At 37.8% G+C, this 13,493-nt stretch overlaps 2 protein-coding genes across 2 annotated transcripts in view; one reads left to right on the top strand and one right to left on the bottom strand.

The window, feature by feature from the left end:
- The window catches only part of jmjd1cb (jumonji domain containing 1Cb), a 175,150-nt gene that overhangs the window by 20,061 nt on the left and 141,596 nt on the right, over window positions 1-13,493 (top strand). The gene's annotated exons all lie outside the window — the stretch shown is intronic.
- The window catches only part of reep3b (receptor accessory protein 3b), a 31,909-nt gene that overhangs the window by 18,108 nt on the left and 308 nt on the right, over window positions 1-13,493 (bottom strand). The gene's annotated exons all lie outside the window — the stretch shown is intronic.

Genomic DNA, 13,493 nt, shown 5'->3' with positions numbered 1-13,493 from the left:
TTTTGGTTGAAAATGACAACAATTACTACATTTTAATGACAGAAAATCATCTAAATGTTATTTTACAAAAAAATTCATTAAAGCTACACTGTGTGATTTTTACCTCCATCTAACAAAAAAGGTATATGACCATCCAGAGAATATTAGTTTCTGTTCCTCTCAATTACAATTTCGTTTTAACTCCTACGGTGGCCAATGTAGTCCAAGATTAACATGGCTTCCAGTTCGACCTCGTCCTTGAGTGTTAACTCAAATGTAAACGCGAAAGGCGAAGCTTGAATTAACGGGTATGTCCCTCTTTGGCTAATGTACTTTCAAGATGGAGGGGCAACATGGCGACCGACATTAGAACCCCTTACCCGTATGTATTTTCAATGGCATATTATACACTCACGAGAATACTTCAGTTCAGTTCAGTTCAGATACCTTTATTAGTCCCCAAGGGGCAATTCAGTTTTACAGCCAACCCATCCATAATAGTTAAAATACAATAACACACAATGAATAAAAGAAATAAATACTCACATCCTCATGTTTACTCACTAGTTTACCGACCAGTATCACACACACCCACACACACACACACACACTCACACACATTCAACTGCCATTGACTAGGCAGAGCAGAGGAAAGCAAGAACCAATTCCATACATTTATGTATTTCCGTTTAGAAGTCTTATAGCGGAAGGAATGAATGAGTTAGCATATCGGTTAGTTTTCCGTTTTGGCACATAATACCGCCGACCTGACTGCATAACAACAAATTCTTCACTGAGTGCATGATCTGGTTGACACAGTATACTTTCTGCCTTTTTGACAGCTCGTGTTTCCCAAAGAAAAGTCAGATCATTTAGTTGGGTACCAGTGATTTTTGAGCATAGCTTAACAATGTTGGTCAAACTTTTTTTATCTTTCACAGCTAATCCATTAAACCAACACAAGAAAGAAAATGTTAGTAGACTCTCAATGAAGGCCTGATAGAATGTACATAAAATTCTTTTACAGACCCCAAAAGAGTTAAGCTTCCTCAGTAAGTATATTCTTTGGTTTACACTCTTAATAATGCTATCAGTGTTCTCACTGAATTTCAGTTGTGAGTCAAACACTGTGCCCAAGTACTTGTATGTTTGAACTATTTGAACATTTTCATTATGTACTACACATGATTTCGGTTCTTCACTATGCTTCCTAAAATCTATGATTACTTCTTTAGTTTTTGACACATTTAAGTCAAGGAAGCTATCCTCACACCATCTGACAAATTCCATGAGAGCATTATTGTGATCAGATTGGTTGCCCTGTAATAGGGACAACAGGGCTGTGTCGTCTGAGAACTTTACCAAATAGCTGTTCTCCCAAGATGACCTGCAGCTGTCAGTGTATAATATAAACAGCAAAGGTGAAAGCACACAGCCCTGAGGAGAGCCTGTGCTTGACATGATGACAGATGACATTTTACCATTTACATATACCTGCTGCCTTCTATTTGTTAAAAAATTTAAAACTAATAATAAGATCTGCTCGGGTAACTTAAAATGTGAGGCTAATCGTTCTATCAGGATATGTGGCTGCATTTTGTTAAAAGCTGAACTAAAGTCAGCAAATAAAATTCTTACATGTGAGGCAGGTTTCTCAAGATGTTTATACACCCTATCAAGAATGAAAAGCTTTGCATCCTCTACCCCCTTGCCCTCTTGATATGCAAATTGTAATGAATCTAATTTATCTACAGTTAGGGGGATGATTATGTCCTTTACGATTTTTACAAAGCATTTCATTACCAGGGAAGTCAGTGCAATTGGTCTAAATTCATTAAGGTCTTTAGGAGATTTTGTTTTGGGGATGGGTATTACTATTGATGTTTTCCATATATCCGGTATGACTCCACTGTCTGCACATTTTTGAAAGATTACTGTAAAAACCTCACTAAGCTGCTCAGCACAGTAGTGCAATGTACGCCCACAGATGGCATCAGGACCAGCAGCCTTTCCTATTTTTGTATTTTTAAGTAATGTTATGACATTTGACTGTTGAATTTTTATCCCTCTCTGAGGCTTTAACGTCTCTCTCAATGTGGCTATACTATCTAAAAAAGACCTTTCAAACCTGCAAAAAAAATTATTAAAAGTATCTGGCAAGTCACCGTCGTCTATGCCCCTCAATTTTATATGTTGCCTTGTACTGCCTAAAGGCTGATTAATGGCTGCCATAGTTTTAATGCCTTGCCAAGCTGCCTTTAAGTCCCCACTATTATATTGATTTTCAATTTTATTCTTATACTGGATTTTTGCCTTCCTTATTTCATTTTTGACTTCTCTTGAGACAGTTTTTTTCTCTACCAGGTCCCCTAGATAGAATGTCTTTTTTATCCTATTGATAACACTTTTCAATTCCTTAGTTACCCAAGGCTTATTATTTGGATAAATGACCACTTTTTTAGATGGAATCACAGTGTCAACACAATATTTGACATAAGCAGAAATTGTTTCTGTAAGTTCATTAATATCACTACAAGTGTCAGAGAAACAGTTCCAGTCAGTACAATCTAGACAGCCTTGTAGGGATGAAATACTGTCTTCAGTCCAGAGTTTAATGATTTTCACCTCTCGCTCTAGGCGTCTGAAAGCAGGCTTGTACACAGGAATCAGATAAATACTGTTATGGTAAGAGGCACCGAGTGGAGGCATAGCCAAGGATTTGTAGGCCCCATTTACTGAGCCATAACAAAGATCCAGGGTGGTGTTCCTCTGCGTTGTAGGGCAAGTTATATACTGCTCATATGATCTTAAAGTTTTGTTTAAAGTACAGTGATTAAAATCTCCTATAAAAAACTTGGGGGCCTCAGGGCAAATAGAATCCGATCTGTGAGTGACATCCGCGATCACTTGCTTTGCAGTTGAGGCATTGGCTCGCGGGTGAATATACACAAGCGTATAAAACAGCTGTTGGAACTCTCGTGGTAAATAGAACGGCCGAAGAGACACAGTTAGCAGTTCTATGTCCGAAGTGCATATTTTTTCTCTCACTACCACAGTGTTACAGTACCTTTTATTTACGTAGAGGCACACTCCTCCTCCCCGACTCTTCCCAGTAGTCTTCGGGTCTCTATCCAGACGAATTGGGCTACCGAACCCACTCAAGACTAAGTCCTCGTCCCGGTCTGATTCACTCAGCCATGTTTCCGAGAGGGCGAGGATACAAGTGTCTCTTATGCCGGGTTTGCACTTAATCCAAGCTTCCAGCTCGTCTGTCTTGTGTCTTAGTGACTGGACGTTTGACAACAAGATTGAAGGAAGTGGAGGTAGCCTACGGCGATTGTCTAGCCCGAGGTTTTTAAGTCTCCGATGCAGGCCGCCTCTCCTCCCTCTTTTCCGATGTTTACTCCGTGCATGCAATCTGCACAACTCAGCCGGAATATCTGGTACAATACCGGCAGACGATGTTCGTAGGGAGATCAGGAACTCTCGGGTATGGATAACTTTCCCCAGTACTCCATACTCCGAACCGTAGCAGGTGGAGAGTTCCAGCAGAAGCGTTATCACGGTAAATAAAGCGAGCAATTGGTCGAAAGTTCTTAAAAACCGCATCTCTGTATCACTGGTGCTTTCCACTAACGCACAAACATCCACAATTTACACTCGGTAAAATAAAAGTAAAATAGACACTGAAACAAACAAACACTGGATGGGCGAGCTGCTGGGTCGCACACGCACTGGAGCGCCCCCCTACGGTCCACTGTGCTCATTAATTCGTTCAACTTTATTACTTGAACGAATTAATGAGCACATATATTTTTTTGAAGGAACTAACTGTTTTTAGCTAAGAATAAACTAAAAGAGTTACACAGTGTAGCTTTAAGCATTATACTAGAAGTCATCCTTGATGTATTAACAAAAGGCTGGAATACATAACATGATTTTTGCACAGACTTTTGCTTCGATTGAACATTCCTCTAGGTGCTATTTTATTGCATTTTTTAATCAATCAATTCAATGCCATATAAAATTAATTTAGGATTTATCATTAATGTGGAGTTAAATTGAATACGAGTTTTGATAAGATGAATCGGAGTAGGGGAAATAGCACAAGTTGACAGTTCCCTGAGGTCTTTATAAGACAGCGGTGACGTTTTTTTGGCATAGTGTTCTGTGCTCTTCTGTGCAGCAACAACAGAACAGTTCGAATCTTTGCTCCAACCTTCATTGCGTTAGAACTGGTTACACCGTTGTAAACCAAATGGCGGCGCTGTGGGTGGAAATGTGCAGTTTAAAGGGCGGTAATACTATAATAATAATATCCCATTCCTAAATCAGAAGGAGAGCGAAATCAGTTCAGCTTATTTTTAGACATGCTTGCGGAGAAAGGCTTACCAAAACAAAGTTCTGGGTTGTCACTTTTCAGGGTTGGTAGATGCACAGGGGACCTAAATATAGCATATAGCATGATAAGTCCCCTTTAATAAATACAACAGGTACGTTCTGTCAAATTAAGACGGACTGCAAAAATCCATTATTCTTGTGTGTTTTCTCTCTCAAATGTTAACGTTCACTTAAGACATGACTGTTTACTTGCAAATACATGGTAACTTTGACACATGGGTGTGTGTATTTAACCATTCAAGCCCAATTAGGTAGCAAAAAGCACCCAGTTCACTTCTCATGCGCTCTATGAGCAGTAGCTTCATGACGCGGGTCTCAGTCGATGCTTAAAAATGCATACACAGCAACTTTAAGTGAGCTTAACCGTGATGGAGAAGCTTAAAAAGTTTTAGATCCTGTATTTAGCGTAGTCCACTTATGATCTGATCGACCACAACGTATCTTAATACCAGCTGTAAACTTGGCCTCAGTGTGAGATCCCCAGTGATTTATTATATCAAGCCCAGTTTTTCTCTTTAACCATTATTCAAGTTGTCAAGTTTACGATACCGGTTTCAGAGACGGGGCTTAGATTAAGCCAGGATTAGGCTTTAGTTAAAGTAGGAGTAGGACATTTAAGTAGCTTTTGTAAACATAGCTTAGAAAAAAACCCCAAAACATTACTGGTGAGTTGGGGTGGAGCCAAACCTGAATAATACGGTATTCGTAAAGGCAGAAATAACGTGTTTTTACGAATACTTATTTCGAACAAATACTTTTAAAATATTTGTATTTGGGAACAAGAAGAACTTTATATCAAAAAGCTGCGTTTCCTCACAAGACTGCAGTGCGTGTCTGACTGAGTGACTGACACAAGCTGCTCAACACAGCAACAGTGAGGGCTCGGCTGAGCGAAAAAACACTTAACTGCATCACTATTTTTGTTGAATAGATTTTTGTACCTTAAATGGATTCCGGAGGCAGTTTATAACTTTCGGGAAGCTGAGTTTGATGGGGAGATTATTTCATTTTCGCAAGTCAGAGGCGCCCGCGTCATTGGATGTGCACTTGCCTCAGCATAGCCTATGAGTGAGCCAGATGCTCAATGTACTGGCTGTGCAGCGACAAATGTGTTTTACAAAAAAAGCTTTAGTAAATCGAGGAAAAGGAAGCGTTTATTACGAATCTGCGAATACAAATATTAATACGAATTTGCAGCTGGACAGCTAGCACATTGAGCATTTGGCTCACTCATAGGCTGTGCTGCGGCAACTGCACATCCAGTGGCGTGCGACCAATGAGCTAGCCCTACATCATTACACGTAAGAACCCGAACATGAAGGTGTGGCCTGACTCGAATACAAATACTCTCCCCCCCCCCCCCCCCCTCAACAAATACAAATACCGGCTGCTTTGCGCACCCCTACTGGTGAGCATCTTGACAAAACAAAGCCACTGAAATATTTTAAGATAGGTCAGTGCAAGTTGCTTTCATTTAAAACAGCTCAAATATGCATTTTAGTCTGGGACTAGGCTTAAGCTGACTTAGGTTTAGGCTTAAGTCTGTGAAACTAGGCAGTAGTGTAGTCCAGATATAAGCTTAATAGTTTAACAGATCTGTATGAAACAGTGACCAATAATTTAACTGAGAAATTAGCCACTTTAATTGGATTTAATGTAAATTTGAGTTGGAGATGGAAAAGAGGTCACACTGATTTGTTCATTTCAGTGAATCACTAAGATATTCCATTTCATCCTATGAGCGACTGACCTGAGACAAGCCAATAAACCGGCAGATGGGCCCAGAGCCAGCCCTTCATCTGCGGCCTGTCACTCTCACACGAGCCCCATTTATTATGTTCCGCTCGGCTAAATTTGTTTGGGATCTTGCGGAAGAACGCATACTAACCTCCTGCTTGTGCAAGACTCCCATTGTCACAGAGCAATTAGTGCACGTTCAGAGGTGCCAAACTCAGAACAAATCCCTTTCTCGTCTAAACCCCCACAAATAAGTTCAGGGGGATAAACAATGCAAAAATAGGGAGACACAGATCCGGAGCTGATTTATGGCCCTAAAGTGCCTGTGGCCCAAATTCCATGTGCTGCTAACAGAGGAAAGCTGCTACTAGCATTTATTTTGACATGCCACGCAGACTTTTCCGAGGTTTCACAGGCAGGAATCAGGCTTGATGTTTCCCAGATGATAATGCTGCTCTCTGAAACCAGTGTTTCACTTTCATACCAAATCTGGGCCTTGAAAAATGGCATCTCCCCATGGGCTAAAAGAGTCCTTCAAAGAAGCTTTTTGCTGAACTCGGGTTGAAGCATTCCCACTGTTTTAGAAGTACTGTCTTTGCAGACAGACAGGCTTCTTGACTCAGCACAGTGCATCTAAATTTGGGGACAGCTTCTGCTGTTTTCGCTGCCAATTATAGACAATGTGTTGACCCAGAAATTCAGGCAACTCTACTATCAGCCTGAAAACTTGACAACATTAACAGTAACATATCTGTCATTTATTTATATAGTGAATTTCAATAAACCGCCTGATTAGAAAACATAACACAAAAAAAAAAATCATTTTCTGTAGTCTATGGGGTTAATATAGGGCTGCAATAACTAATTGACACCCTAACAGATTATCAATTAATCTTGTCAATGCAAGGAAAACATCTGCCAGTCGTGTCACTTCATAGACATGAACAACACATTTCTATGTACAAAACGCATCTGGAAAACAAGAGAACGCAGAGCGAGATGATTCTGAACCCAAGTTTGTCCTAAACATGAGAAGGTGTCATATTAAGTGCTTTAAACAAAACCATAGTTTAATGCAGCTTTCCCAGTCAAAATTATTTCTATCCATTAGACTAGAGTGTAAACTGCGCCGCTTATACATGTGGGGATTGTTTACATCAGAGTGTGCACGTGATTTGCGCAGTACATATGCAGTGTTTAAACGGTTTATGTAAAATAAGCTAATGCACGTTCTAAAAGTCTAAATTTGAATTTATTATTTTTCACGGTATTTTGAAGTGCCCGTGATAAAAATATCGTGCATACCATAACCATTACCGCGATTTATCGCATTACCGGATACCGGCAAATGTCTAGAAATAATCTACAGGTTATTCTAAAATAATCTTTAGGTATTATTTAGCATTAGGGGTTTGTTCAGATTAATAATCCCAAGAAAGACTAATAATAGTGTTGTTTGTCTTAGCAAACACTCAAGGGGGCTTGTGAGAATTTTAATACATAAGAATTATAACACTATGCCGTGGATGAGCACAGCACACGTTCACACAGTTCTCCCTGTTGCACGGTCCTCATCCAAGGACCCACCTTGGCAGCAGTTTATTTTCCTGTTGCCATAGAAACAGCAGAGGCACCAGGCTGTAACAATGGTGTTCGGCTCCACACATCTCTCAACCCTTCCCCCCTCCACTCTCCCTGAGCTCTGTAATTTACAGATCTGTTACTCGCATTCATGTTGCTCTGTGTGCCTAATAACTAGTATTTCTCTTTCATTCGACGATTGCTTTAATCAGCGCCAAATGAGGAAATTCACCTACAGCGTAGCTCAGCAATTTATGGGGAGCTGCAGTAGGCTAGAGTGACTGTAGACAATGGATAACAGGGTTTTCCCACAATTCAATTCTAGTCTGTGGACCAGGAACCAAACTCAAATAAACAGACAGAGGTTCTATCTTCTAAACAAGCAGAAGTTTTCCAGCAGCAAGTCATTTGTCTTTCTACACTGAAAAAAAAGGCTGTACGATGTCGCAATCACAGCCTGAAATAAATGAAAAGCAAATTTGAGTTAATGAAATGTTTTCTTTCATTTTTTTTATTTTAATTTGCAAAACTTAACTCGTCAGTAGTACAACTTTGCAGTCCTCAGTACCAATTTCAGTACCACAGTAAAAACTGTTGAATAAAAAACTTAAAAAAATGTTCTTGTTTAGTCTTGTCGGTTGGCATTTAAATACGTTTGTCATTCCAGAAACTTTTGGAGTCTACATCAAAGCATAGTCTCTAAAGCACAAGCTCGCTGAATTCTGCAATCTCGCAGAAACTCCTGATAAAAAAGATGTTTTAATTGTACAATAAATCTCTTATTTACATCGTGTTAACAATTATCGACCAATTATAAAACCTCATATGTTTTCAGTGTTAAGAGGATTCAGACTAACTAAATGACTAGCACCTCTGATATGCTATTGCGTTCACGCACTCAACAGATATGATTTTGGCTACCGTGATCAACGCTTGTAAAAACACGATGTAAATAGAAACCTTCGACACTCAAACAAACAGAAATGGTTGTACCTTTAACTTTTTTAACTTAGTACCTTTTTTACCTTAGTACCTTTTTTTAGTACCGAGTGGTACTGGTAGTTAACCCTTAACCCTAGGTGCTATGGTATTTTTACTGGTAACTTCTGGTAACTATGTTTGCGTATCTTCACAGGCAGATGGGACAACTTGCAGTGCAAGTTATGTGGGATGAAACTAATGAAAGAATTACTGGAAAATAAAATAAAAACAAAAGTAGTATTTTGTTGAAAGAATAAAATAAATAATATACTTATAAACGATTAAACGCAACTAAAAATAGTGAAATCCCAAAATTGCAATAACCCTGAATAGTACACCATGTAAACAAAGACAGAAACTTCTGAAAAATTATGCTTACATTTATGGTTTAATAAATGAATTAACTCTCATTTAATTTGATAAAATAGTAAACTGTTACTATTACTCTCTCAACCAAGCAAAATATATAGTTTGGTGTTATCACCAACAAACCAACAGCTCTGCAAATTTTTAGATATCAGTCACGCAAGTTACTGCTGACTCATTTGTCATGGAAACCCAAATATACAGTACATTTTATACATACATATATATATATATATATATATATATATATATATATATATATATATAAAAGACTATAGTTACATGTCTGACGCTATGAATAATTAAATATGTAGGATGAAATATGATGAGGCCATGCTCTCTTTACCAGCATGGAAAAAGCTGATCAGTGTGTTTTGTCAGACATATTTCATGTATTATATAAACAATTATATTGAACAATTAATACATCAATTCTTTATAAAGGGCCACTCATTTGATTATTTTTTAACATTTATTTGAATCCTGGTTGCAAGCAACATAAGACTAATAGGACATGAGTGTCTCACACTATGTAACACTTGAGTTAAAAAATAAAAGACTCCAAACATTAACAATGATAATAAAAATACAAAACAATTTAAACAGCCGATATACACACACCTGCCATAAAGTTAATTAATTATGAATGCGTTTGGCAACCTTAAACTAAACTGTTTTTGTGTTGTGCCTAACAAACAAACACCCCTTAATAACAGGTTATACCCCTTAACTCGTTTGGGACACATCTCACTCTACCGGTTAAGAGGTTTATATCGTTCGTTGCAGGGCATATATAGTCAGACCGCCCAACCCCAAGACTGTGCAATAAAGACATAAAATCTGCTCAACTTGTAGGTTTAGCAATCACTTTGTTGGAAGGCTTTGATTCTCCTCATGGTCTGCCTGTGGGCTCTCTTCCCACAAAAAAAAAAAAAAAAAAAAAACTTGCCAGTCCTCTATGAAACACAAATAAATGTGCTGCACATCAGTCTTTCATTGTTCCCACAACAAGGAGTTGGTTTTCCTCCAGTGGGCCCCTAGAGGAAACAGGACCTGCACTGAGGGGTCTTGAAAGTATTTTCGTGAAGCAGGGTATCGTTCACAGGGTGTGCAGCTGAAAAAATAAAATCTTCAGATGGGCCTTGACACTCAGGTTTAGGTCAACGTTGAGTTTCCTGCTAAGAAACAGCAAGGCAATGCTCACTCTGATGATGCTGCTGATTTGAATTACTTTGAGCCAGATGCTGAGAGTCTTCTAAAGCGCATATGGTACAGCTCTCGGGACTAAATGAATGTAGCCTTAAAAAGTCTGACAAGGTGCATAGCCATTAGCCATTTGGGTACCACTTTATATTAAGTGGCTTTAAGTACTAGTTAATTACATTGAAATTAATGATTTGATACAATGGACTTATTGTGTACATACATGTTTTTACATTGTACTTACATTTTAAAATTCCAGCATGTAATTACAGCTACAATTAATTTATGTAATTACATGTGTAATTACACAGTTGACCCTCCCCTCACACCTTAACCTACCCTTAAACCGACCCATACCACCACACCTGTCTCTAACCTTACCCGTATCACACCTCAATAGCAGCAAAAGTGTTTTAGAATACAACAGGAACACAATAATACATTGTACTTATTGTTCAATGTAAGTACATAGTACTTAAAGCCACTTAATGTAAAGTGGGACCGACATTTGAACTGGTGTAGCCTCTACACCTTGAATACTGCAATGGTTTCTCCCTAAAAAAAGCACAAACTTATAGGGCACCTATTATGGAAAATTCACTTTTACATGGTGTTTGAACATAAATGTGTGTTGGTAGTGTGTGAGCAAAACCACCCTAGAATGATAAAAATCCACAAAGTGGTATTTTTACAATCACAATAAATCATATGCACTGTCTCAGAACGAGCTGTTCTAAGATTCAGCGCTTTGTGACGTAGAATTGAGCAAGGGGTTTGATTGACAGTGTGGTTGTAGCATAGACCCCGCCCTCTGTGATCTGTACACCATCCTCCATTGTTTCAACGACAGCCGGTAATATCTCTTGGAAACCTAAATGTTCTGTCGTGGGTTAATCCTGTTGTTGTGGCTTAAAAGTTAATCCTCGTCTACTGTTTGCGATCCACCGACAAGTTTCGATGGCATTTTCTTTTCCTCGTACCCAAAGAACCATAAGCACCATCTACTGTCAGAGAGTTTCATTCAGTCTGTCTGCTTTTGTTTTGTACAGTTGTCTTATGTAGCATTTATTTCACATATCTTTTTGTTTAAGGCCAGTTTGCCTGATAAAGCAAAAAACAAACAAATTAGCCTTAAAGAAGAAAAAACAACAACAACAACAACAGGTATCAGAATCGGCCAATTTGCCTTTATAAAAAAGGGGAATCAGAATCCATCATGAAAAATCATGATTGATGTCCCTAAAAATCACTTAAGCAGAACCTAAAAAAGGCCACTAAAACTAAATATAGGAAGGAATCAGAAAAACAGTTCTAAAGTTGATGCATAAACACCAATGATCCTGCCCAAAGAAAACAAGGAAAAACCTGTTTGACATTTCTACGTTATATCTAATGCTAATATCAATGCTTACTGCATTTTAAAGACCAGTGAGTTTTGGGTGTGTATTCTGTACATTCATAGTGCTTTAAAATTAAAAAAAGAAAAAAAAGGCAAAGTAGAAAAACACAACACAGCCATTAAAGTGTCTACGCAGCAGAAAAGCCCACGGCCACGGCATCAGACAATGTGGTCTTGATTTCTCATCAAGTTGCCAGAAGCTTACAGTTATCATCCTATATTTGAACTTCTACATCATACATGCTGTAAAATCTTAACCGCAGAATTATAACCTTAAACTAGCAAGGTGGACTGTAATTGGTACTTGCTGGTTTCTGTGACTGACTACATCTCCTGCTAAATGTTTACTAGTGACTCTTAGACGCTAAAGGGGACCACGTTGTGTCTTGCCCACAAAGTGTGTCTTGCTCACAAAATAAACCTGTTGTCTGCAAATGAGCTACCAAACAAGGACAGACACACCAATCATTCAAATCTTTCCAACCCTAAAGGCAAATCTGCTCTTTTTGTAGAGATCGACTGATATTATTAAAGAACAATACTGATTATTTTTTATGTTTGAGTGTTTAATAAGCGCTTTACACTGATTGTTTAATATCAATTAATGTAACTATTAATTGTTTGCTGTCAGCTTCCGACACAATAGTTCATAAAAAAAAACAGATTACAACAATAAACTAAATATGAACATTTTATCGCTGATAGTTTGTTTTATAATTGATTACCCAGTTTCACGGACATGGCTTAACCATAGTCCCAGATAAAAATGCATGTTTGTTTTAACTGAAAGCAACTTGTCTTGCACTGACGTATCTTAAATTATTTTGTTTTGTCTTTAGATATACGTCAGTAAAAGTAAAAAAAAGCTACTTAAATGTCCTACTTTAACTAAGTCCTAATCCTGGCTTAATCCAAGTCGTGTCTGTGAAACTGGACCAATAACAATTAATGACTATTATAGCTACACAAAGTTTAATCTAAATGGGTGCAAATATATTGTACTTTGTTTTAGTGTATGTCTTACTTATCTGTTTAAAATGCTATACATTACACACATATTAACTGATGTAAAATGCTAAATATTTATGCAAACATTACATAAGCAAGTTACATAACAAATACTGTTGTTTTCCATTATGGACAAAACAATTTCATGTCATGTAGTGAAAGGCATGATATCAAAGAAATAAGGAACTGATTTAATTAGAAAACTGTAAATCTGTTGTTTAAATGATGTGATATAAATGTTGAAATAGGTTAAGCAGACAAACTTTTTGATTCCCTGACTGGAAAGTAAAAATCACTTTCTTTCTATTATGTGTTCAGACCTGTCGAATGACATCAACCATAAGTTAACATGAAGGAGAGAAAATGTTCAGAGAGGTGAGTCAGAAGTTTATGACAGCTCCACCTTAACCCAAAAGTCCCAGCAAGATTTTTTGTAATAGGCGTCAACCCAACAACATTCATGGATACGTCTATTGCTATACGAGTAACGTTAATTCCACATCTGACACAATAACCTCGCATAGAGCGGTCCAGTCGTGATGGCAAACTAGATATGTATAGCATACAAACACTGGCTTGCTGCTGTTGGTTCTTTTTCTTCTAAATAACATGGATCATTCCCAAAGGTCATGTTTAAAAACGTAAAACGTATAGATTTAACAATCAGAGCAAATATAATGTATATTTGCTCTAGAAGAAGATAAATCTACTTTTACAATATTCAATGTGCTAAGTTAACGTTATCATGGATGCTAGGCTAACCAGTAAAATGAAGAGCTAATTAAATACCCGAGCTATAAACAATAAACTACTTATATGGACAAAATGAGGAATCAAC

The sequence above is a fragment of the Pimephales promelas genome, chromosome 17 (assembly GCF_988280905.1).
Source record: "Pimephales promelas chromosome 17, fPimPro1.hap1.1, whole genome shotgun sequence".
In the NCBI taxonomy this organism is placed as follows: domain Eukaryota; kingdom Metazoa; phylum Chordata; class Actinopteri; order Cypriniformes; family Leuciscidae; genus Pimephales; species Pimephales promelas.
Note: the sequence above shows the minus strand (reverse complement) of the source record. Positions and strands in the feature narration are given on the sequence as shown.